The sequence below is a fragment of the Mauremys reevesii genome, linkage group 3 (genome assembly GCF_016161935.1).
Source record: "Mauremys reevesii isolate NIE-2019 linkage group 3, ASM1616193v1, whole genome shotgun sequence".
Taxonomy (NCBI): Eukaryota; Metazoa; Chordata; order Testudines; family Geoemydidae; genus Mauremys; species Mauremys reevesii.
The window spans coordinates 142,483,736-142,507,448 of NC_052625.1; the positions used below are offsets into that span (position 1 = coordinate 142,483,736).

General features: G+C 39.5%; 1 protein-coding gene and 1 long non-coding RNA gene across 5 annotated transcripts in view; both read left to right on the top strand.

Annotated features, from left to right (window-relative positions):
• Positions 1 to 23,713, top strand: part of RNGTT (RNA guanylyltransferase and 5'-phosphatase) — a 438,367-nt gene that overhangs the window by 284,351 nt on the left and 130,303 nt on the right. The gene's annotated exons all lie outside the window — the stretch shown is intronic.
• On the top strand, positions 2,154 to 4,013 carry LOC120400381. The gene is made up of 3 exons (XR_005595784.1): positions 2,154 to 2,367; positions 3,559 to 3,647; positions 3,897 to 4,013. It is a non-coding gene; the product is annotated as an uncharacterized LOC120400381 (long non-coding RNA).

Sequence of the window (23,713 nt, forward strand, 5' to 3'; positions counted from 1 at the left end):
TTATTAGTTATTCTTTAATATCCACCAAAACCCCATCAAGGAAGATAAGGTTTCATAGCCCAAGACATTTAAATGGTCTTTAGATTACATCACTTCTACATATTTCTCTGTCTGGTGCATCTGCTGCTTGTAAATTGCATAAATGTATTAAGCAATGGCAGTTCCCATGTGTGATTGTACTGGGGTTTAAGTCATTAAGTTATGTTTTCCATGGAAGAGGTTTTGTTTAAAATCAAGTTAATTGATTTTCAGGTTGTTTAATATTTTAATATCTGGGTTTCATTCCTGCTGACAGTTTGATATACTTACTTTTAGCTTTTTTCTTCATGCCTCTAGTAACTATGAAGAAAGTAGTTTTTCAGTTAATTTATATATTGCTCATTATTCCAGTGAACAGAATTGAATAATGGTAATAATAGCACATCTAACTCTGTAAAATACTTGCAGGTCTTATTAATATATAGAGATTGTGATAGATTGTGAGTGTGTCTCATCCTAAGGACACAGAGAATTATTTGAAAATATACAGAAGTACTCACTTGTGGATTTGGCACAAAGCCAAAAAATACCTGTTACTGCTAGGGAATATATTAGGATGTTTGTTTTTAAGTTTAGCTTTTGAGAGGCAGGTGTTTCCAGTTTAAAACAAAAAACACATTATCATCTTTGCTTTCTTAAAAAAGGATATCGATAGAAATCACATTATAACTGCTTAACCGGATGATTTTCCATAATAAAAATTAAGCTATATTAGCCAAACAAGGTATTTAATTGCAGGGCAGTTTTTGTGATTTCTGCTGAAGCTTGAAAATGTTACAGTAATGAGCCATGATGTCTAAACAAAAAAAGTTCTCTCATTTCATTTTAAGTGGAGTATGCATTTGATAAGATGATGCTGATTTCACACAGAAATAATAAGCAAAGAAAAGATGCTGATTATAATTTATTCAATTTGGTAGATTTGTTACTATTAGATTAGAAAAGTAAAATGTTATAAACAAGAGCAATTTCTAGAAACTCACCTAGAATCTGTTGGAGGTAGGATACTTGACTAGATAAATCGTTAGTCTGTTCTCATAGGGAAGTCCTACTTTCAAACACTGAAAACATTTATTATATTCCAGCTACATTATGTTTGGTGTCCAAAATGCAGAAGTGACTTCTAAATTTGTGTGCACATGGTTACTTGTATGCAGGCTTGATGGAATTGGAGTTGTATTTATTTATAATTTTAACAGATAATATCAGTTATTTTTAAACATTTTTTTTCAGTTTTTATCTATTTAAATATTCACAATTGCTGACAATAGATGCTGAGATTCAAGAAGTTAAAGCTGTAGAACCATTAAAACACAAATTGTCAACCTTGCATGTAGAAATATATAAAATAAATATCCTTAAATCAAACTCTCATAAATTCTCAAGCATCATTTATTTACTTTGTATGTCTATAAATTTCAGTTACCAGTGGAAATATTTTTGTCAGTTTGCATGTGTAGGGTTAAATTGATGTTTACCTACATTTACTGATAAAAATCTAATCCTTCCAAGCCTACTTTGTATATCTTGGTGCCCATATTCCCTGAATAAGCAGGTGTTGAATAGCCAGTTTAGGCAGCCCCTTCTGAAAATTAAGCTCTAAATATCAAATGCAACAGGGGTAAATGAACAACTTAGATTACAAACCTACATATTTTTACCTGGGTTTCTTGATTATCAGCATATAGACACTACATATTTTCAGTGTGTGCTGTACTACATCACATGTAGTATTATTATTATATATGTAAAAAGGATCCAGGATTATCACTCTACATGTCACTCTGGGGCATAGAATGTACATAGAGTCAGTGTGAAGCAAGCAAAACAGCTACAAGTTGGCTCTTTTTGTTCAGAATATCATTTGAATCACTTAGATTTGTGTCCTGTTATTCAATTTTTAATTCACAGGCATATTGACTTTGCAGATTACACCTGTGCAAAGAATTCTAGACTATTGTGAGATCAAAGGCAACTCAACCAATCACCATCGTTTCTCTACAGCTAATTTGCATGCAGCAGTTTCATTGGCTGCATGAAGGAGGAGTGTGAACATAAGGTGCTGTGTGCATAGAAAATGGATTGTTTGATCCAACTGTCAGACGTGTGTGACAGCACAGGCTTTCAGCTATTAGATCATTTGTGTATTATAGTGTCTAGGAACCTCATTTGTGGGCCAGGACCTCATTGTGCTTAGGTGCTATACAGAACAAAAAGTCAGTCCCTGGCCAAAATAGCTTACAATCTGAGTTTCGGCAAGTATAAATAAGAGAACAGACTGACAGAGAGATGAACAGAAGAGCACAAGGAAACAATGAAACAATATTGGTCAGCATGACAGGCTGTGGTCTCCACACACCAGCAACCTAACTGTTGTTAAAAGTTAACATTTTAATTAAGTTTTTAACATAACTAAACTCACAGGGACCTGACAAAAGAAATGTATTGAAGTACTGAGTAAAATATTATTTATTGTAATTTTTAAGGAAATATTTAGGTTGAATAGTGATCTATAAAATCATAGCCTCTGACCAGTTAATCACAAATAATGTATAAGTAATATGGTGCGATTAATTGGCAGTTGTTAATTTAATCATTCAGTTTATTGTTTGGCAAAACCTTAACAATGTACTCCCAGGAACTGTGTAAGGTGGGTCATTTATCTAGCTGGCTGGAAGAAAAGGGCTTGTTCCTCTTATAAGGGCTCCATCTGCAGTTGATGGCAGAGGGGGGAAGGTTTATCTGGATGAGGCAAGGAGGAACAGGAAGTGGCCAGACCAGGTGTGTGTGTGTGAGGGGGGGGGCACTGCCATTCCAGGTGAACGGAAGAAGGGGGTGGAGAGGGCATTATTTATACTTCGGGCAGGTCCAGAGAAGCCCTCTCACAAGGATCAGGCTGGCAATACCCATCATGGAATCAGAGTAAAATTGGGTTTCTTCATGATCCACTGTGGACATTTTGCTAGTCACCAATTTTTCTTGGGGGCTGAGAAGGAATTTTTCCCTCACTGCCAGATTGGCTGAAGTGTAGTGGGCTTTATCATCTTCCCCACAGTTGGTCAAAGACTCAATGGGGTGGCAGGGTTATTTTATTAAATTTTAGGTTAAAATTTTGCAACTTAGTAAATAAAAAATGTGGCAGATTCCAGTGTGGGTACTCATTACAGAAGGGATACAGATAAAATGGACTTGAAGGGGATGTAAAGGAAAACATCCCTTAAAGAAACTGAGGAAGCAGGATTCAGGGTGCCTAATGTCTTGTACAGCAGGGAGTCAATCTCCCTCCCTCTTCAAGCGCCCTTAACCCTCGTAGGGGAAATTGGTGGGATCCTAGCAGTTGCCTGGCTGGGAACAGATTAGAAAGGAGGAGAGCTGAAGCCAGCCCCCCAAACAGGTGGAAACAAGGAAATACTGATGACATGCATTGTACAATTTGTTGCTGAGTATTTCCAGACATTTTAAATGAATAAAGCTTCAGCCTAATTAAACCACATCCATTACCTCTTGTCTTTCTTCCAGCATGGCTAGGTGATGTAAAGTTGTTTGAAAGGAGTAACAGAAATATAAGGATTTTTTAGATGCTGCAGGAGTATCAAAAAGAACCATGTGTAAGTTTATGCTTTAAAAAGGAGTTTCAGGACTCTGAGCACTGCTATAATAAAATGGCTATGAACCTGTTAGATTGAGTTCTAATATAACTAGAAAATCTGTTTCATTAAACTGAATGCGTTGCTGCTAGCAATTCTAAAATTATGGCATTGGGCTTCCTTTTGGTTCATTCCCAAGCTAGGCTTTTTGAAAAAGCAGGCATTGATATAACTGTCAACCTGTTAAGGAAAGTGGTTTTTTTCCCTTAGGTCAAAAATACTATATACTGGACGGAGACTTGACAGATGAGCAATACAGAAGTGATTAGAGAGCTGCCCTGAAATTCATCCGTTATTTTACAATACAATTAAGCAGTGATGTTTATGGAATCAGAATTTATGTCCCTATATTGATCTGTCAATGACAAATGGTGAGACAAACCCACATTTATCTCAAATAAACACTTGAGAATCCTTTCTCCTCTCCGTGGAGAGCTGAATAAATGGATTCTGAAATAGTAAGCAAAGGTTACTGCTCACAATTAGCAAGTCCTCCATTCTACTTTAACTTTTACTTTAAATATGGGCAAATACCTAGATTCCTACCACCTCAGGATGTCATCTTCTCAGTGCTCACAACCTAAGCAGTGTTGGTGCAGGTCAAATTATAAGAATACTCAAGTTGCTTTAGGAAATGGTGTTGGCAGTGCTCAATTTGTGCCAAGGCTCACCAGGGCTGAGTCCCGGCAGCTCTAGACTTGGCAGTTCATAGCCCCCGCACCTCTGGGCTTGCCATGTCAGTTATGAAAATTAAAAAATTGCTTGAGTCCCAGCACTTGTTTAATTACAAATTAAGCACTGCGTGTTGGTGATTCAGCCACTATCAGGCTTTTCACTGAAGCAGTACTTATCTAGTGCCCTTAGCATGGGATTACGGGACACGGTGCTGTTGGACCCATTGTTTTTTAGATGGAATATGTAACTGAGATCGTAATTACTTGTAATAATCTTGTGGTAATTTTCATACAAAAAAGGGGGGGTTGTCTGTGGTGACTATCAAATTTCCATTTGTATAATTATTTTCTACCTACCAAAAATTCCTCCTGTGGTTTCCTTCTCTAAATTGTTCTGAGGTGTTGGTGTTCTCTATTAAGTAGCTGCTGTGTTCCACTCCAGACATAGCTGTATTCAGTGATGGATGGTTGAATGATTCTTTTTATCTGTTCAGTCCTTTTCCCATTGAAGTCAGTGGGAATTTTGCCATTGAATTAAAAAGGAGCAGGATCAAGCCCATAATTTGTAAAGCATCATCAGGATAAAAGTCTCTATAAAAGTAAAATGTTGTTACTACAGCAAGTTGCTGTAAATTACAGGCATTGCTCCATCCCAGTAAAAGGCAGATTTTATAGTTTTTTTGTTTTGATGTTACACAGATGCTTGATCCTAAAGTCCCAGCCCAGTTTTAGTTGTATTTAATAATCAGCTGAATGAAAATAAGTTTTGGTGGAAAGCCAGCATCTGACAAAAACAAGACATTCAAACTGGAGATCTCCTATTCCATACATTTAAAAAAGGCTAACTTCACTTGCCAGTACTTCGAAATCCTTTCAGATTTTTTCTAGGTTGTAGTCTCATAACTGCAGGCTCTTCAGCCTTTGAGTGGTTTCTTGTGTTTTGCCTAAACTATATTGATCCTAATAGCAGTAAAACTTCAGGAACATGAACATACATATCTATTTCATTGCTGAGTGATCTGTTAATCAAAGCACATTAGCAGAAAGAAGATATTCACTTGCTGCTCCGCAGCATCTTTGATTTATCACAAATGGAGAAATGCTTTAAAAGTCTAAGGTAACTTATCCCAAAGAGCCAGATTTTAAGAACATTTCTGGAAAAATTAAACAAATATTGAAGTGTTTGAAGAATCCTCAGGCATTACTTTTTCCGTGTCCACAAACTGCCAGATACATAGTAGTGGCATACAAGAACTGAATCTCAAAACTCTTAAGTCATTTATCTGTTAGTCTCCCTTTGTGCAGTTTTCCTGGTGGCTTTCTGAACAAAGTGTATTAAAAGCAAATAACAGACAAATGTTTGGTCTGATTGGCTCTGATTGGAAGCATCCAAACAAGTGGGACAATCAGATTTGTCAAACCATTGATACCATTTCAAATCACAGAAGAACATCAATTTTGCGCGGAACTTAGACATATAGGAAAGGTTCGAAGGAATTTTACCCATCTTCTAAGGGAGAAATAAATTATAAGGTATAATTTTACAAAAACATTCTTAGGTATCAGGGAGTAGGGAGCAGCCTTGTGTGTGTGTTGGGAGTGCAAGAGGCAGAAGACAGTGTAACCATGTTGGCCACATACATTCAGAAAAATTGAAACAAAGGGTCAAATGTCAGTAATACAAGGCAGGAGACTGGGAGTTGAAGTGAAATATGTTTCAGGACACAATCCACTTGCTATAATCAAATCCTGGACTTTTTTGCTACCAACAAATATTATGAAATTATTCTCTTTGAGCCATAGAGAGCTAGGCACAGACACAATAAATATAAGCAAGCCATTTTTCCCTTTGGTTGGATGTAATGTTAGATGATGTGATTTACTGTTCCTTTACAGCTAGAGTAATCTGGAACATTTCTCGGGAAAAAGCTCAAGTAATTTTAATTGCCACAGAATGGGCATGAAGACCATGATTTGTCATATCATATAAATAGTAGTCTCCTTATTTCAGTAATGAGTTGCCCTATAAATCCTACACATTTGTCTGTGAATACTAGTCCTTCCTTGCCTTCCCAAGCTGATAAATATTAACCAACCAGTGACTGGAAAAATTATAACACAAAAACTGTTAAATTAACAAAATACACTGTGCAGGTTTTTTGTGTCCCCTCCTTCCTCTTTACTTTGTTTATGAACTGTCAGTTTAGGTTGTCAAGTCTTCAAAGACAGAACCTTTCCATTCCTGGTATTGTGTTCTGTTCTGCACAGGTTCTTATACCACACTTATCATTTTAGTGTCTGAGCAGTATACAAGTCATAACAATATTTAATTCCACAGGATTATAATTTGTATTATATTAGCACCCAGATATCCCAGTCAAGATCGGGGTCCCATTGTCCTGGGTGCCCTACGAACATAAAATAAAAAGTAGTCCCTGTGCTACAGTACAAACAAGGACAAGATGCAAAAAGTGGGTGTAGAACTCAGTGGAGGGGAGGGTGACAGTGATAGGAACACACATTTGCATATATTTGCTAAGTGTAAATGTCCACGTTTTGTTTTCTAGTAAATGAAAAAGAAGTGTAAATTGATCCCTAACAAGCCATTTGCTTAGACTTATTAAGGAGTTTACCATAGGCATCACAGAAGTAGCTCTTAAAAAGGGGGTTGAACGAGGCCATGGTGTTGGCTGTGCAAACTGATTTGGGGGGTGCATTATGTGTATGAGGGACAGTATGGCAAAAGGCACAAAGTTTCTTGTGATAGAAATGTGCAACAAAGGCTGCCATCATTGGCATAATGAAGGATGAGGGTTACAACACACTCAGGTCAGTGTTTGTCTGGACGTCACAAGACTCTGCCTCGTGGTATTGTCACTATATGGTCTGTATTGCTTGTATCTGGATACTTAGAATCACTCTGACACTTCAGTTCAGTTAAAAAAAATCCACTTTTAAATCTGGACAGCATTTATACTGAACATAATGTTATACCTTCCACAGTTAATATTCTGCATGCTTTTGGAATTTCTAAAAAAAAAAAAAAAAAAACTCAGTCTCAGTGTTTTATGCGTGCAAGTGACAGCCTTGGGCAATCTCCATCTGTCAGATAATTATTCTACTTTAGCTACTCATTTCTCCAGATTTTTAAAAGCTTTGCTTCACATTATCCTAAAATTATCTGTATGCTTGCAAAGTGGAATTTAAATCTATTCTTACATGTTCTATAGGCCCTGCTTCCTTCAAACCATGAGGGCTGAGTTCCCTCTTGACCCACCTCTCTTAAGGTGGACTTTCCGCTTGCTGCAGTGTCAGCTACCTAAGACCTAGTTGTTCTGTTAAGGAAAAATTTGTGCTTTCCCCTGCTTCTCTCCAGACGAGGTCATGAAGCAGGATCCCAAATATCATGTCTCTAAAATTAACCCATTTCTTATGAATTACTCTATCTTGTTAGATACATTTCGTTCTAAACCCCCTTTTCTAAAAGATATTCCACAGGTTATGTAGCTTGGATTTAAGGTGAAATATTACTCAAGTATACCACATTTCAGGAAATTGGAAGTCTTTGCCTTTTATTACAGAAACAAAGAACTCAGAGTAGAGCTAGTTGAAAATTTTTCCATTGACTTGTTTTTGTGGTTTTGACCAAACACATTTTTCACAAGTGTCTACTTTCTGTGGAAAATTTTGATTTGTTGCCTCCGTGAGAATTGTAGTTCAGGTGTCTCACATCTCCATTCTCTTCTGTGGGCTGGGTTCTTCAACCAGACTGCATCAATCACAGGGCACGATGGTCAGGGACTCTGAAAATTCACCATGGTGGCTCAGCAAGAAAGGAAACTGTGGTGTGCCTTGGGAGATGTAGTCAAACCATGAAACCCAGGAAAATGATGCACCTGACCTACTAATCCCATTATGTACTATAATGGCGTTTCAAAATGAAAATTATTTGTTTTAAATGCACAATTTTCTGCCAAAAAAAATTTTCCGTGGAAAATTTCAATGAACATGTATTTTTTGGTTTTGTCAAAATTTACTCGGGGAGGAAAATACCCTACTTTCTGACAAGGTGTAAATCAAAGTATCTAAATCATTCAACTTCTATTCAGCTTAAACTGGCCATTAAAATAAAGTGTATATTAAACAGCAGAAAAGCCCACTAGAGGAACCATTTCTTCCTACTGAACAGAGATACTACACTGCCTATGAAAAATTCCACTCAGCAGCTATTTAGTCTTCTGTATGCATTCTTAATTGTCTAACCTTTTAAATGAGGAAATGACATCTTGTAGTATTAAACCTACGTTCATTACAAATGCATCAAATTTAGTAGCAGCTTCAACATGCCAAACTGAAATCGTTTTGTTTGAAAATGAACTCTTGTTAAGAGAATGGTCTGCATTTACTTCTGCATTTCATTGATCTCTTTGGGGGTGTGAATGTAATAAGGAGCATTTTTTCAGTCTCTTGCCTTTGGCCTTATATATGTGTGTAACCATAAGGTGGAGTGTAACATGCTGTGATTTTTTTTTAATCAAGTCTGGATCGGTTTGTTTTCTTTTTTATTAGTTCATAGACAAATATCACTGTTAAATAATTTTTTGGTAGGCGGTATATATGAAGCCATCTTGAAGTCAATTAAAGCAACACAGGTCACGATAGGATAGGGTAATATGTGAAGATAAGTTCAAAATAAAGGTAACTATTAAATAAATATCACAGATCACTGCAGAACATATATCATCTCAAATCACCTGGTAGAAGGAAGCAGGAATATTCACATTTGGGAATTGCTGAACAGCTAAAATGTTAAGTGTCCGAAAAGAAACCTTTGTTTAGAACTTCAAGCTGTTCTAACTCTTTCAACAGACTTAACTGCTGCTAGAAGAAGCTAAGACAGGTTTAAATGTCATCTTTGAAGTTAATGGGAAGGAGCATTGAAGGGAGGAGAAAGAAGCAAGATTTTATTTGAATAAAAACCTTCCCCATCTTTCTCACCACTTTATTTCATTTTCACAATATTCACCCACTGCTACATTTTAAAATATTTAAATTCAGTATTTAAATATGTTGGTATAAGTGTTTAATATGATAGACTGTGATTCTTGTTCTTACCTCAAATTCTTTAGTTTAATTGCTTGGACCCGAGTCTTTCAAAGGCTTAGACCTTGTCTACACTACAAAATTAAATTGACTTAAGTGATGTCAACATACAGCAGCCACTGTAATTAAACTGCTGTTGCATGTCCACACTACACTCCTTGTGTTGCTGATGTGCATCCACAGTAGCAGCGTTTGCATGGATGCAGAGAGCAATGCACTATGGGTAGCTATCCCACTGTGCAACTCACCACCATCTAGTGCCAGGAGTTTTGGGAAGGGGTTGCAATGTCTCATGAGTGCAAACAAGTTGCACGGGGTGGCTGGGAACATGGGTTCAGCGTTCCATGATGCAGTTTTCTCCATTCCGTCATTCCATGGGCAACCTATTATATTTCATGCTACTTTTCCAAAGCCCCGCTAGTTTGCACATCCTCCATCTTTGTGAGAAGCGTGGAACCTGCAGTGCTCTTCAGTATTGCACTGAGCGATACGAACACAACATGCCCTTTCCTTCTGGTATGCCTGCCGCGGTTCCTTGATTTTCATGCAGCACTGCTGCATGTCCCTGTCTTAGCCCTTCTCTGCCATGCCCCAAGCCATCGGGCCATAGATGTCAAAGTTCCTACAGCTGTGTCAGAGCTTTACTTGGCACAGCCTCCTCTCCCCATAGACCCAGGAGATCCACTATCTCTGATGTACTCCAGGCAGGAGCACTTTTGCTGCATGGAGCCTGCATGGTCAGCTGCTACGTTAGCTCTCCACGCCAAGCAAATATGAAATGGAATTTCAAAAAATTCCTGGGGTTTTAAAAGGGGAGAGGTGAGTTTCGGTGTACCTGGCTGCCAGACAGCAGAATTTTTTTTAAAAGGTGACCAGAGTGGCCACAATGGGGCATTGTAGGACACTACCTGGAGTCCCCTAAAGTCAACATTAGCAATGCAGTATCTATACTGACACTGTATCACCCTAAGTACATCAGCCTAAGTGCTATGCCTCTTGCCAAGGTGGATTTATTAGGTCAGCATAGTGTGCGAGTTAAAGCAGTAGGAGGAACGATGTAGTGTAGTCACCTACACAATTAGGTCGGCATAACCTCCCTACATTGACCAAGGCCTGTAGTGTAGACCAGGCCTTACACGTGCATTTAACTATCTACTGAGAATAGTTACAATGTCGTCCTTACCCCCAAAATCTTATAAGATTAATATTAATCAAGGAACAGGGAAGTTACATAGTATAAAACCTATGAATATGAGGTTCAACATGGATTAATATAAGACAAGGCTGGAAATGTGAGAAATCATTTGCTTTTAGCCTACCTATTGAAATTAATAGGTGGTGATTTCTTCTAGAATCCACAAAATGGGTCAAGTGAATACCATCACTGCAGCCTTTCTAATCAAAATGTGCCGAGTTGATTTCAGAGGCTCTGTATACTAATTGTTTGCCCACAGAATTAGCCTGTATGTACCTTGAGTGGTGTCCAACCCTCACAGCCTGGAAGCTGGATTTAGCCCATATTATCATAGCCCTCTCCATGTGGGTATTAATTAGAAGATGGTAATAGTGATCCGATCTACTTCTGTTACCAGGAAGGAGACATGTTTCACATTTATAGATTCATAGATTGTAGGGCTGGAAGGGACCTCGAGAGGTCATCGCGTCCAGTCCCTGCCCTCATGGCACAACCAAATACTGTCTAGACCATCCCTGATAGACATTTATCTAACCTACTCTTAAATATTTCCAGAGATGGAGATTCCACAACCTCCCTAGGCAGTTTATTCCAGTGTTTAACCACCATGACAGTTAGGAACTTTTTCCTAATATCCAACCTAAACCTCCCTTGCTGCAGTTTAAGCCCATTGCTTCTTGTTCTATCCTTAGAAGCTAAGACGAACAAGTTTTCTCCCTTTTCCTTATGACACTCTTTTAGATATCCAATAACTGCTATCATGTCCCCTCTCAGTCTTCTCTTTTCCAAACTAAACAAACCCAATTCTTTCAGCCTTCCTTCACAGGTCATGTTCTCAAGACCTTTAATCATTCTTGTTGCTCTTCTCTGAACCCTCTCCAATTTCTCCACATCTTTCTTGAAATGCGGTGCCCAGAACTGGACACAATACTCCAGTTGAGGCCTAACCAGCGCAGAGTAGAGCGGAAGAATGACTTCTCATGTCTTGCTCACAACACACCTGTTAATGCATTTCAGAATCGTGTTTGCTTTTTTTGCAACAGCATCACACTATTGACTCATATTTAGCTTGTGGTCCACTATAACCCCTAGATCCCTTTCTGCCATACTCCTTCCTAGACAGTCTCTTCCCATTCTGTATGTGTGAAATTGATTGTTCCTTCCTAAGTGGAGAACTTTGCATTTGTTTTTATTAAACTTCATCCTGTTTACCTCAGACCATTTCTCCAATTTGTCCAGATCATTTTGAATTATGACCCTATCCTCCAAAGCAGTTGCAATCCCTCCCAGTTTGGTATCATCTGCAAACTTAATAAGCATACTTTCTATGCCAATATCTAAGTCGTTGATGAAGATATTGAACAGAGCCGGTCCCAAAACAGACCCCTGCAGGATTGGGGACCATTAATAACTACTCTCTGAGTATGTTTCAGAGTAGCAGCCGTGTTAGTCTGTATCCGCAAAAAAAACAGGAGTACTTGTGGCACCTTAAAGACTAACAAATTTATTTTAGCATGAGCTTTCGTGAGCTGCAGCTCACTTCTTCGGATGCATAGAATGGAACACACAGACAGGGGATATTTATACATACAGAGAACTTTTCATGTTCTCTGTATGTATAAATATCCCCTGTCTGTGTGTTCCATTCTATGCATCCGAAGAAGTGAGCTGCAGCTCACGAAAGCTCATGCTAAAATAAATTTGTTAGTCTTTAAGGTGCCACAAGTACTCCTGTTTTTCTCTGAGTATGGTTATCCAGCCAGTTATGCACACACCTTATAGTAGCCCCATCTAAGTTGTATTTGCCTAGTTTATTGATAAGAATATCATACGATACCGTATCAAATGCCTTACTAAAGTTTAAGTTATGAATGTTTTCCCTTCTGTGGATCTGTCATGAATGAATTTACATTTAAGTTTGTTAGGGCCTCAAACAACAGATCTAGTTTGAATGAGTGTGTGCAGTTGTATGGAGTATAAAGAAAATTCTAATTTATAAAGCTTTACAATGTTGATTTTCTCTGTTGTGCTTTCATGTTAATGTCACAAGCTAGTTATGTTCTAATTTTTATCTGTGCATTTTAATATATTTTATACCTTCCTGCTATGCATAATTCATATAAACAAGTGAAGCAAACAGCTGTATTTACATACTGATAGGATACTATCTGAACTAATATTAGACACATATTTTACAAAGCTTATCTGGATGCTTTTTAGACATTTTAAAATTTTTAGACATTTTAAAAATAGTACATTTTAATCTTGATTTTTATTTGTTCTCCCCTCACAGTTTTGCGATATCTGGATATTTCTCAGGCTACCTAATTAGCCTTCAGTTGTATTTTCAAATTTTGGTTCAATCCATTTGGTTATAGAAGACTACAAGGTGCCAATTAAAAACAGCTTGTATTTAATATAATGAGGAGACTGACACTGGTCCTGGCTGCATGCTCCAGAGGCTTGCAAAATACATAATAAAGGCACAGACTAATTTAAATAAAGAAAATGCTTGTCCTTTTTTTCCCTGAAGTCCTGAGGGACATATGGGCTACTCTGAGTTATTGAAGCTGAGTTGCAGCTGATGCTTATGGTCATATTCTTTTGCATTAGTATAAGTTAGCCTTTGTAATTTATAAAAATGCCCTGAAGTATCAGCTCATTTTTTCCATACCATTCTAAAAAGTTGTGGGATAACTAATACTCATCTCTCATCAATTTAGTCCTATTCAGACAAGGAATATTTTTGTGAATATGCCATAAATAAATAACATCTTAAATTTCCAAATGTTTTTCCTATTTTAGTTTTCCTGATTACCACTTAGTTTTACAAATTCATACATTTCCTTTTTTGTGTTAGCTAATAAATATTTTTACTTTTAAAATATTTTCTTATTACAAACTGGTGCTTTTTAAATGTACATTCATGACAGATCATAAATATTTTGTACTCCTGATCTTTATTTTAGGAGTACAGAACATTCTTTGATGTCTTTTAAAGTTAAAAGAATATGTATACTTATAAAACCTCAGTTGACCTCCTTGCATATGCTCATGTGTCTGAAAAAAGTGTAAAACTGGGGGAGAGAGTTAATTTTGTCACAGGGAAAAATTTAGACAGACAGAGACACTAAAGAGAAGATATTCACAAATATTTTGTATTCCTCATCTTTGTTTTGTTCCAAACGTTCCATCATTCAATTTTCTGATAAAGCCGGACCCACAAATCATATAAGTAGAGATAAAAGTACTAAGTTATAAATATATTTAAAGATAAAATAGTTCATGACAGTGAGTCATAACTTGAGGAGTACCATTCAGTTTGCTTTGATACCACTAAATGCACTTAAATTGTTTTGGAAGAACAGAAGCCCAGCTTCCCATGGCTGACTGAATTCTTAAATTCTAGAGAATCAGCGTACCATATCAAGAAATAAATGAATCTGCTCTGGATTGATTGTATTTCTGCTGTTGCAATATCATCTATATGATATGCATATAACTAATATGTTCCAAATTGTGTTTAAACTTGTGGAGATTTGCTGAAGAATCATCTTTTTCAGTTTAACTGGCAGTATGTTTACCTTAAATCCTCAAAGACATTAGAAACAGTCCTGGATTTTGTGGCAAGAGAGAATCAGACTCACGCCTTCGCATGATGAATTATTTGAGTTCAGTGACAGGAATCAGATTCTCCTCAGGGAAGAAAGGACCATCCTAGTTGTCCTTTTTTCCTTGAGATATTGACCCCCTTAGATAAAAAACAACCTAATAAGGACAGGATTGCAATGGAAATCTACCAAATGATATTCTTCTGAAATTGTTTTAAGGAATTTGTAAAATTCTATACGTGCATTCTTATGCTACATTACTCAAGTTTTGGTTACCAATATAAGCATTGGGACTGATCCAGAGGTAGGAACAAATATAGTTGTTGTGACAAATGAGGCAACTTCTTACCATATCGTATTAAGTGTATGAATGGTTTATATATCATTGTGGGCCAGGGATTGTATACGCTCCAAGTGGGGAAGGTTGCCACATCTCCTCCAAGAAGTGAAAACGGTAGGGGATGATTAAGGCAAATCACTCAGAGAGTGACACTTCCAGAGAGGTACCACCTCCAGAGGAAGCTTGCATATTCTGGTTCATTCTGGATTTTCCAGAGACCAACAGACAAAGAAAGGACTTTTGGATAAATAGCTGAGCTTAAACTCACTCTAGCCCTTTGTTCTGGATCCTGATCTAAAGATTGATATGAACTTGTGACCACTGGGTAAACCCAGTTGTGGGGTCTGAAGGACTGACACCTGCCAGAGCCCTATATTGAAGTTCGAGGTGACCTCTGGTAAGCTGCTTAGCATATGTGGTTCTTTTATTGTTTTTATATGCTTTCATGGTCTCATAGACTCCAAGGCCAGAAGGAACCATTGTGATCATCTAGTCTGATCATCTGTATAACACAAGACATAGGACTTCCCCAAAATAATTCCTAGAGTGTATCTTTTAGAAAAACATCCAATCTTGATTTAAAAATTCAGTGATAGAGACTCCACCAGGCCTTTTGGTAAGTTGTTCCAACAGTTAATTACCCTTACCGTCAAAAATGTATGCCTTCTTTTCTTTCTGAATTTGTCTAGCTTCAATTTCTGGCCATTGGATCTTATTATACCTTTCTGTGCTAGATTGAAGAGCCCATTATTAAATATTTGTTCACCATGCAGATGCTTACAGACTGTAATCAAGTCATCCCTTAACCTTCTCTTAGTTAAGCTAAATAGATTGAGCTCTTTGAGTTTATCACTATAAGGCATATTTTCTAAATCATTCTTGTGGCTCTTCTCTGAACCCTCTCCAATTTAACAACATTCTTCTTGAATTGTGGGCACTGTAAATGGATGCAGCATTCCAGCTGCATGTGCACAAGTGCCAAATACAGGGTAAAATAACTTCTCTACTCCTCTTTGAGATTCCCTTGTGTACGCATCCCAGGATCGCGTTTGCTCTTTGGTCACAGTGGGAGCTCATGTTCAGCTGGTTATCCACCATGACTCCCAAATCTTTTTCAGAGTTATAGCTTCCCATGATAGAGCTCCGCCATCCTGTAAGTGTGGCCTACACTCTTTGGTCTTAGATGTATACATTTACACATATTAAACAACATATTGTTTGCTTGCATCCATCTTACCAAACAATCCAGATTGCTCTGAATCAGTGATCTGTCCTCTTCGTTATTTACCAATCCCCCATTTTTTGTGTCATTTGCAAATATTATCTGTGATGACCTTATGTTTTCTTTCAGGTAATGAATAAAACTGTTAAATAGGATAGGGCCAAGAACTATCCACTTGACAGTGATTTTTGGATTACAGTTACATTTTGAGACCTGTCAGTTTTTAATTCATATAAAATTAGCCTGGCACACATTATATCTTCCTAGTTTTTTTAATCAAAATGTCATGTGATACCAAGTCAATTGCCTGACAGAATTTTAAGTATATTATGTCAACACTATTACCTTTTATCAACCAAAATTGTAACCTCATAAAAAAAAAAGATATCAAGTTAGTTTGACAGGATCTATTTTCCATAAACCCATATTGATTTGTATTAATAAGATTATTCTCCTTTAGTTCTTTATTAATTGAGTCCCGTATCAGCTGCTCCATTATCTTGCCTGGAATTGGTGTAAGGCTGACAGGCCTGTAATCAGGGGCGGCTCCAGGCCCCAGCATGCCAAGCACGTGCTTGGGGCGGCATGCCACGGGGGGCGCTCTGCCGGTCGCCTGGAGGGCGGCAGGCAGCTCCGGTGGACCTCACGCAGGCGTGCCTGCGCAGGGTCCGCTGATCCCACGGATTCGGTGGAGCATCCACAGGCACGTCTGCGGGAGGTCCACCGGAGCCGCAGGACCGGCGACCGGCAGAGCGCCCCCCGCGGCGTGCCGCCGTGCTTGGGGCGGCGAAATGGCTAGAGCCGCCCCTGCCTGTAATTATCCAGGTCATCCCGTTTATCCTTTTTAAAAATTAGCACAACATTAGCGTTCCTCCAGTCTTCTAGAACTTCCTCAGTGCTCCAGGACTTATTGAAAATCAACATTAATGGTCCAGCTTTTTCTATAATGTTTTTACTTTAACAATAAATGTGTTTACTTAGGAGTGTTGTGGTAACTTGTAATTGCTGGCAACACCTAGCCCTCAGAGAGAAAGAAAAGCAAAGGAACTGGCTTTTTAGGCAGACTGTCTTGCTGGAGATATCACAGTGTAGATGAGGGAGCTGTGCAACCTTAAAATCGCTGGTCAGAAGGGAGTGAGATGTGGGTTTCTGCTCAGAAGAAGCAATGGCTGGGAGCCAGAAACCTTAAGTGGATTCCCTCAAGGGACCACAGAGTGGGAAATACAGATGCAATTACCCTGAAACTGTGACAACAGTATGGTGCCCTAATTTTAACATGCATTTTTAACATTGTACTTTTAAATTTTATTTTGTGGTATTCAAATGTGAAAAATACCCTACTTAATTTTTAAATGTTTATCTTTCTTTCCTCAGAGTATACCTAATATACTAAATACCTTCACTGTAGAAACAAAGCATTCTGTTTTTTACAAGAATTTCCACTTGTGGAGATTAATTTAAAAAATTGTATAGTGCATTATTTCAGTTTTGTAAAATTGTCAGCATTTTCAGGGACTTGGGTCTTGCCAGGCATTATGTGCAAGATTTAGCTATCAATGACTTTTCTTAAAGATCAGTTACATTAAGGATTTAGGATTAAGGCTGCGTATCTGTTGCGAAGGTCACCTTTCTGCGACCTCCATGAGTTCTGCAATGGTCAGTGTAGCTAACACCAGGGCAGGTGGCCCTGCAGTCAACTGTTCCAGCCATTGCTGGAGCACCAGCCGCTAGGGCGACCCTCCAAGCCACTGCTGTAGCAGTTCCACAGCCAGCCGCACCAAACGCTGCTGAGTCCCCCCTGGTAGCTGGCCCCGGGAACCACTCAAGTAGCGGTCCCGGGGCGGCTGGAGCAGCAGCCTTGGGGACAGCCGCACCAGCCTCTGCTTGGCGGCCCCCGGCTTCCCCAGGGACCGCCTGAGCAGCGGCCAGTGGGGCTGACCCCAGGGGCTCCCCAGAGCAGCGGCCCCATGGGGGGCCTTCAAAGTCACCCCAGCTAAGATTTGGTCAGGGGTATTTATATTAAAGGTCATGGACAGGTCACAGACCATGGATTTTTGCTTGTGACCTGTCCATGACTTTAACTAAAAATACCCATGACTAAATTGGAGCCTTACTTAGGATCACTCTTTTTTTGGTTGGAGGGGATAGGTGGGGGGGTTACATAACTTGGGCTTTGATTCTTCTTTAAGTAGATGCAGCTGGGTATTCGACCAGGTGCGCGTGTTCCCAGTGTACTGGAGCCAGAGAATTTTGCCAAGCAGCACCTGTAGAGGGGTGGTGTTCATGCGTTGTGGCCATAGCCCCTCCCCTGACTAAATGAGGCTTTGCCGCCTTTACCCCCTCTCCCAGTTCCTTCTTACCATCCATGCTTGGAGTCAGAGCTCTGTGTGGTTCTTAAATTCATAATATATCACTATTTTTAGTGTCTTTTTCTTTCTGCATATAGTTAGTAGAACCTTTAGTGTTAGTTAGATTTAGTGTTAGTTGCATTTACTTAAGTATTCCCCTCACCGGGCTTTAAACATTGTCTGTCATGTGGGGGAACAAGGCCCACATCAAGGAGCGATGTGTGATTTGTCAACTCCGGTTCCGGCCCTGGGGCATCCATTGAGTCTGATACAGATGAGGGCAATGCCAGCTCTGGCTGTTTCCATGCCAGTAGCATACCAGGTGGCTATGGCCCTCTTCTGCCTTTCTGTCCTGACCTCTCCCTTGGTACAGGACTTTGACAGTTCTATGTTGTTTATGGCCCCATTGGCTGGACGAGCTGCTTAGAGCCTGTCAGCACCACACCCAGATGTTCCCCTTCCACAATCTGTGGAAGCAGGTCCGGTACCAGCTCAGTGCAAGGGACTCCTTGGCACTGGGAAACTCTTTGGCACTGTTGCATTTGGCACTGCCAATGTTAGTGTGGCAGCTCTTACCATCCTCTACTTCGGCACTGTTGACGCCACTCCCAGAACCAGCAACAACGGAGGTGTGTTTGGTGCCAGCAGTATGGTTTCCACCATCAATGCAAGTTCCTCCTTCATTTTCGGCAACGGATAAATCAGACCAATTACTCACCCGTTAGTACTGGTTCCACCTTTATTCACGGAAGCCTGAGGATCCTCAGTGTCAAGGTGAGTGATTTCCACCTCCCGATCTCCTTGCTCAACCCACATTGGGGACCATTTATGGAGCACCATGGACACCAGGATTGGCACTTGTCTCACAATGGAGATGGGGGCCCCTGGCCAGGGGCTTACTGACCACCAATGCCCTATCCTTATGCCCAGTGGCCTCCTTTAAATCTATTGGGCTCTCCTTGGTCACAGAGGTCGCACTTCTCAGCTCACTGGCAGATTGGTGGTGGAGACCCCAGATCAACCTGAGATTCAGATATCAGTGAGCCTTCCCCATGCAGAGCCTATGGAGCTGACCCTTCCAGATCCACCAGTCCAGGAGCAGGTGCAAGCCTTAGCTCAGATAACTGCCTCTTTTTCATCCCTGGGTGATTCAACAGTGCCTGCGTCTTCCTCTCTTTCAATACCTGAGGATTTCAAGGCCTATCGGGACCCTGTGTGGTGCATGGCTGCTTCCGTGGGCATTCAGGTGGAGTTTCTGCAGGAGAACACCCACAAGTTAGTGGATACCCTGCAGCCATCTGCTCCTAGGAGAGTAGCCCTTCCTATTGATGATATACTCCTAGAGCCTGCAAAGTGTGTCATGCTGTTTTCAGATTAAAAATAAAATAAAATAAACCTGTTTACTCTTACAAGTTGGAAAACAGAATATTTTGTTTTAGAATGTAATTTCCCTTTGTTTTCACATATGGACGCCCAAACCTTCTTTCACTAGCCTTTTTATTATTAAAAAACAATCCCTACATATTTCCATTTTTAAATCAGATTTTCCTGTTTCCTGTATGTTCTTAGTTCCAGAAGATGCACATTTTCATGCCTGTCTTATTCAATCACACTTGTCCTCTTCCTTCTTGTTCTCCTTCCCCACATACCATGCTTAAGGATTCTCTTTACATAGCAATGTTGTTTTTGCCAGATGCCTTATTGGTCTTGCATCTGTACTCTATTTGCTGTATAATTTAATGATGCAATGTTTTCCACCAGTGGCTCATTGCCAGAAAAAGTGATAAGACATTTAACCAATAAAGAAATAAACTATGATGTGGTGCTATCCTTCAGAATTTTATTAAAGCTAGGATTCTCATTGTACACTGATCCAGACAGCCTGCTCAGTGCAGTACATATATCTGGAGGTTTTTGTTTTCTTAAATTTGTGATGCTACAGAACACACAAGTTTTTTCCCCCCCGCAGTGGCGGCTCTAGTGCTCATGAAAGGTTAAAGGTATTCTGTGTGTATGCTTGTTGTTGGATTTCCTGCAATCTGTGGAAGCTTGCAATAGGAAGTTTGTTGTAACTTTGTCAGTGTTCTAATGAAATGGGCTAGTTCATGTTCCCCAAAGGGTGTGAAAAGCTTGTTATACATCAAGCTTATCAAATAAGCTATTTTCCCCAAGCAATCGTGTGATAGGTGTTGTTCAAAAGATCCTCAAATTGAATGTGTATGAATTATATTTAGGTTCTATTATGATGTTAAAATTATCTGCAGTGCCGTCCTTTAATGCCTGATGAGAAAAAAGCTTTCATTGTAAGTATGAAAAATCAAAAGAGACTTTAAAATATTGAGTAGTTTTTGTGTAATTATAAGGGAGGAAGTGTCATCTGTTGGGTACAGCAGAGGGCTTGAAATTGGGATCTGGGTCCATTATTGATTTCTCCTGCCCACTGACTTACTATGTGACTTTGAATGAGTCTCTTCTTCACTTTGCACCTCATTTTGAGCATCTTCAAATACTGATGACTAATATTTAACTACTTTATCTAACTAAATGGGATGAATTGTAAATGAATCTGTTGGAATGACTGGCAAGGGACTCAGTCTACCTTAATCTCAGTCCTCCAAGAGGAGTGATTTGAGGGCCCAGGGAATTAAAAGGAGTTACAAGAGGGGATACACGAATACCGTGTTCTCGCACAGACTTGAGCATGCATTTCTTAGACAGTTCTTGAGAAAAGATTCAAAGGTGATGTCAATATAGTTGGATGGTTTTGAGATTGAACTTCCTTATATTTAATAATTTTCTTTCTTGCTACAATAATTACACCTGTCTTATAACACAAGCTAAAGGGAATCTATTTATGTATAATTCAGTTTTCTTTCATTATCTCATATTTTTGCTTTTCAAATAGTGTGTAATGTAAGAGGGGTTTTTTTCTGCATTGTATTTCAGGATTTATGATCTCATATTTTTAGGAGGCACATATCACCAAAGTAGGGCACTGCATACCATGTGGCTATGGTTGTGTCTTAAGTGGAGCAACCAGGGAAAGTATTTGACACACAGACTCCAAATTATATCAAAATCCCTGCATTGTTCTAAAACAATCTAGGGAGACTTTATTATATGGGTGCCCTTTAGAGCATAACACTATTGCATAAGGTATGTCTACACAGCAAAACCTGTGCTTGGGCTAACCTACCCAAGCTATTTTGAATCCATCTAGCATGAATAACAGCAGTGAAAGTGAATCATGGGCTTCAGTACAAGCTAATGAGCCAAGTACATGTCTAGGATCCATGCTGGGCTTATGCTACTTGCACTGTTTTCTTTCCACTGATATTTGTTACTTGCACTGTCTGGCTTTAAGCTAGTTCAGGTAGGCTAGTCTGTGCACAGCTTTTGCTGTATAGACATACGCATTAGATGGAGGTTGTGAGCAAATGTGCCACTGAGGCATCTGTGAGACGTGTTTGAGAAAATAATGAAGTATTATAAAAGAATATAAATTTCAACTTCAAGACTTGTTCCAGAAAGCCATATAACCACAACCAGAATATCTGTATGAATTCTGGGAGGATTTTTGTATTCTATTTTACTTGAGCCATTCTCTATCTTTTAATTCTAGTTATTTGTGTAAAATAGAGTGCCCTTTAAAAACACATTAACTGGAAATATAAGAAAAATGGTTGAGCTAACAAGTCAACAGAAAATGCAGAAATTTATTGGAATAACTTATGTACCATTCATATAAATTATATGAAATATTGTCTTTATTGCTGGTAAAGTAGGGAGCAAAGCCGCAGAAGGCTATATATTCAAGTCTCCAGAAAGCCAGCAGCAAGATCACATTAGACACCAGGATTAGTTATGCTCTTACCATGAAGTTCAGTTACTGAGTGCACAGGCTGAAGTTGTGAACAAACAGCATCACTTGCCCCATAACCTCAACTGTACAGAACGCAATGCCATTCACAGCCTCAGAAACAACTCTGACATAATCAGAAGGGCTGACAAAGGAGGCGCTGTAGTCATCATGAACAGGTCAGATTATGAACAGGAGGTTGCCAGACAACTCTCCAACACCATATTCTACAGGCCACTATCCTCCAATCCCACTGAGGAGTACCAAAAGAAACTACCCAATCTGCTCAAGAAATTCCCTGCTACGGCATGGGAACAAATCTACACATACACATACCTAGAGCCCCAACCAGGGGTATTCTATCTGCTACCCAAGATCCATAAACTTGGAAATCCTGGACACCCCATCATCTCAGGCACTCTTACAGCAGGGTTATCTGGCTATTTGGACTCTCTCCTCAGACCCTACGCTACCAGCATTCCTAGCTATCTTCAAGACACCACTGACTTCCTGAGGAAACTACAATGCATTGGTGGTCTTCCTGAAAACACCATCCTGACCACCATGGATGTAGAAGCTCTTTACACCAATATTCCACATGAGGATGGACTACAAGCTGTCAGGAACAGTATCCCAGATGAGGCCACGGCACACTTGGTGGCTGAGCTTTGTGACTTTGTCTTCACCCATGATGTGGAAAAATTGATCCACGCGTCGTGTTTGGATCAGAACAAGCCTGAGGCACCTTTATTGATTACAAGCATGCAGGGGGTGACAGCTAGCGGAGCTGTCCCCCCCTCCCCCCCCCCCCGAGTTCAGGAACACACAAGCTTTTTAAAGCTTAAAACCACAGACAGATTACACATACTTCCATATTAATTACCTTATTTGGAATACACTGCAAAATTAATATAGGTCAAAAGCAAAAAGAACAATCACTCTTCTTATTTGGCTTTTCCTGTTATTGTTATTCACAGTCTGGTTTGTTTGTGGTTTGACTTTTCTAACAGTGCTATTGTGGTTATATATTTCCTAAGCTTGGGCTATTACAAATTGTTCTGTTTGGGGATTTTTTCCACTCTGACTCCTTCTGCCCCTTGTACACAGAAATAAGCAGGATTTTAGTTCAAGGCCTGTAAGCAAGCTTGACCAAACTCAGGCCTTGACTAAAGTTTAAGGCCTGCTAAATTTTCCCTCACACCCGCAACCATTTCAGATTTGGGTACAACTTATACCTTCAAGTCAGTGGCACTGCTGTGGGTACCCGCATGGCCCCACAGTATGCCAACATTTTTATGGCTGACTTAGAACAACACTTCCTCAGCTCTTGTCCCCTAGCACTCCTCCTCTACTTACGCTACACTGATGACATCTTCATCATATGGACCCACGGGAAGGAGGCCCTTGAAGAATTCCACCTGGGTTTCAGTAATTTCCACCTCACCATCAACCTCAGCCTGGACCAGTCCACATAAGAGATCCACTTCCTGGACACTACAGTGCAAATAAGTGATGGTCACATAAACACCACCCTATACCGGAAACCTACTGACCACTATACTTACCAACATGCCTCCAGCTTCCATCCAGAACACGCCACACAATCCATTGTCTACAGCCATGCCCTAAGATACAACCACATTTGCTCCAATCGCTCAGACAGAGACAAGATCTC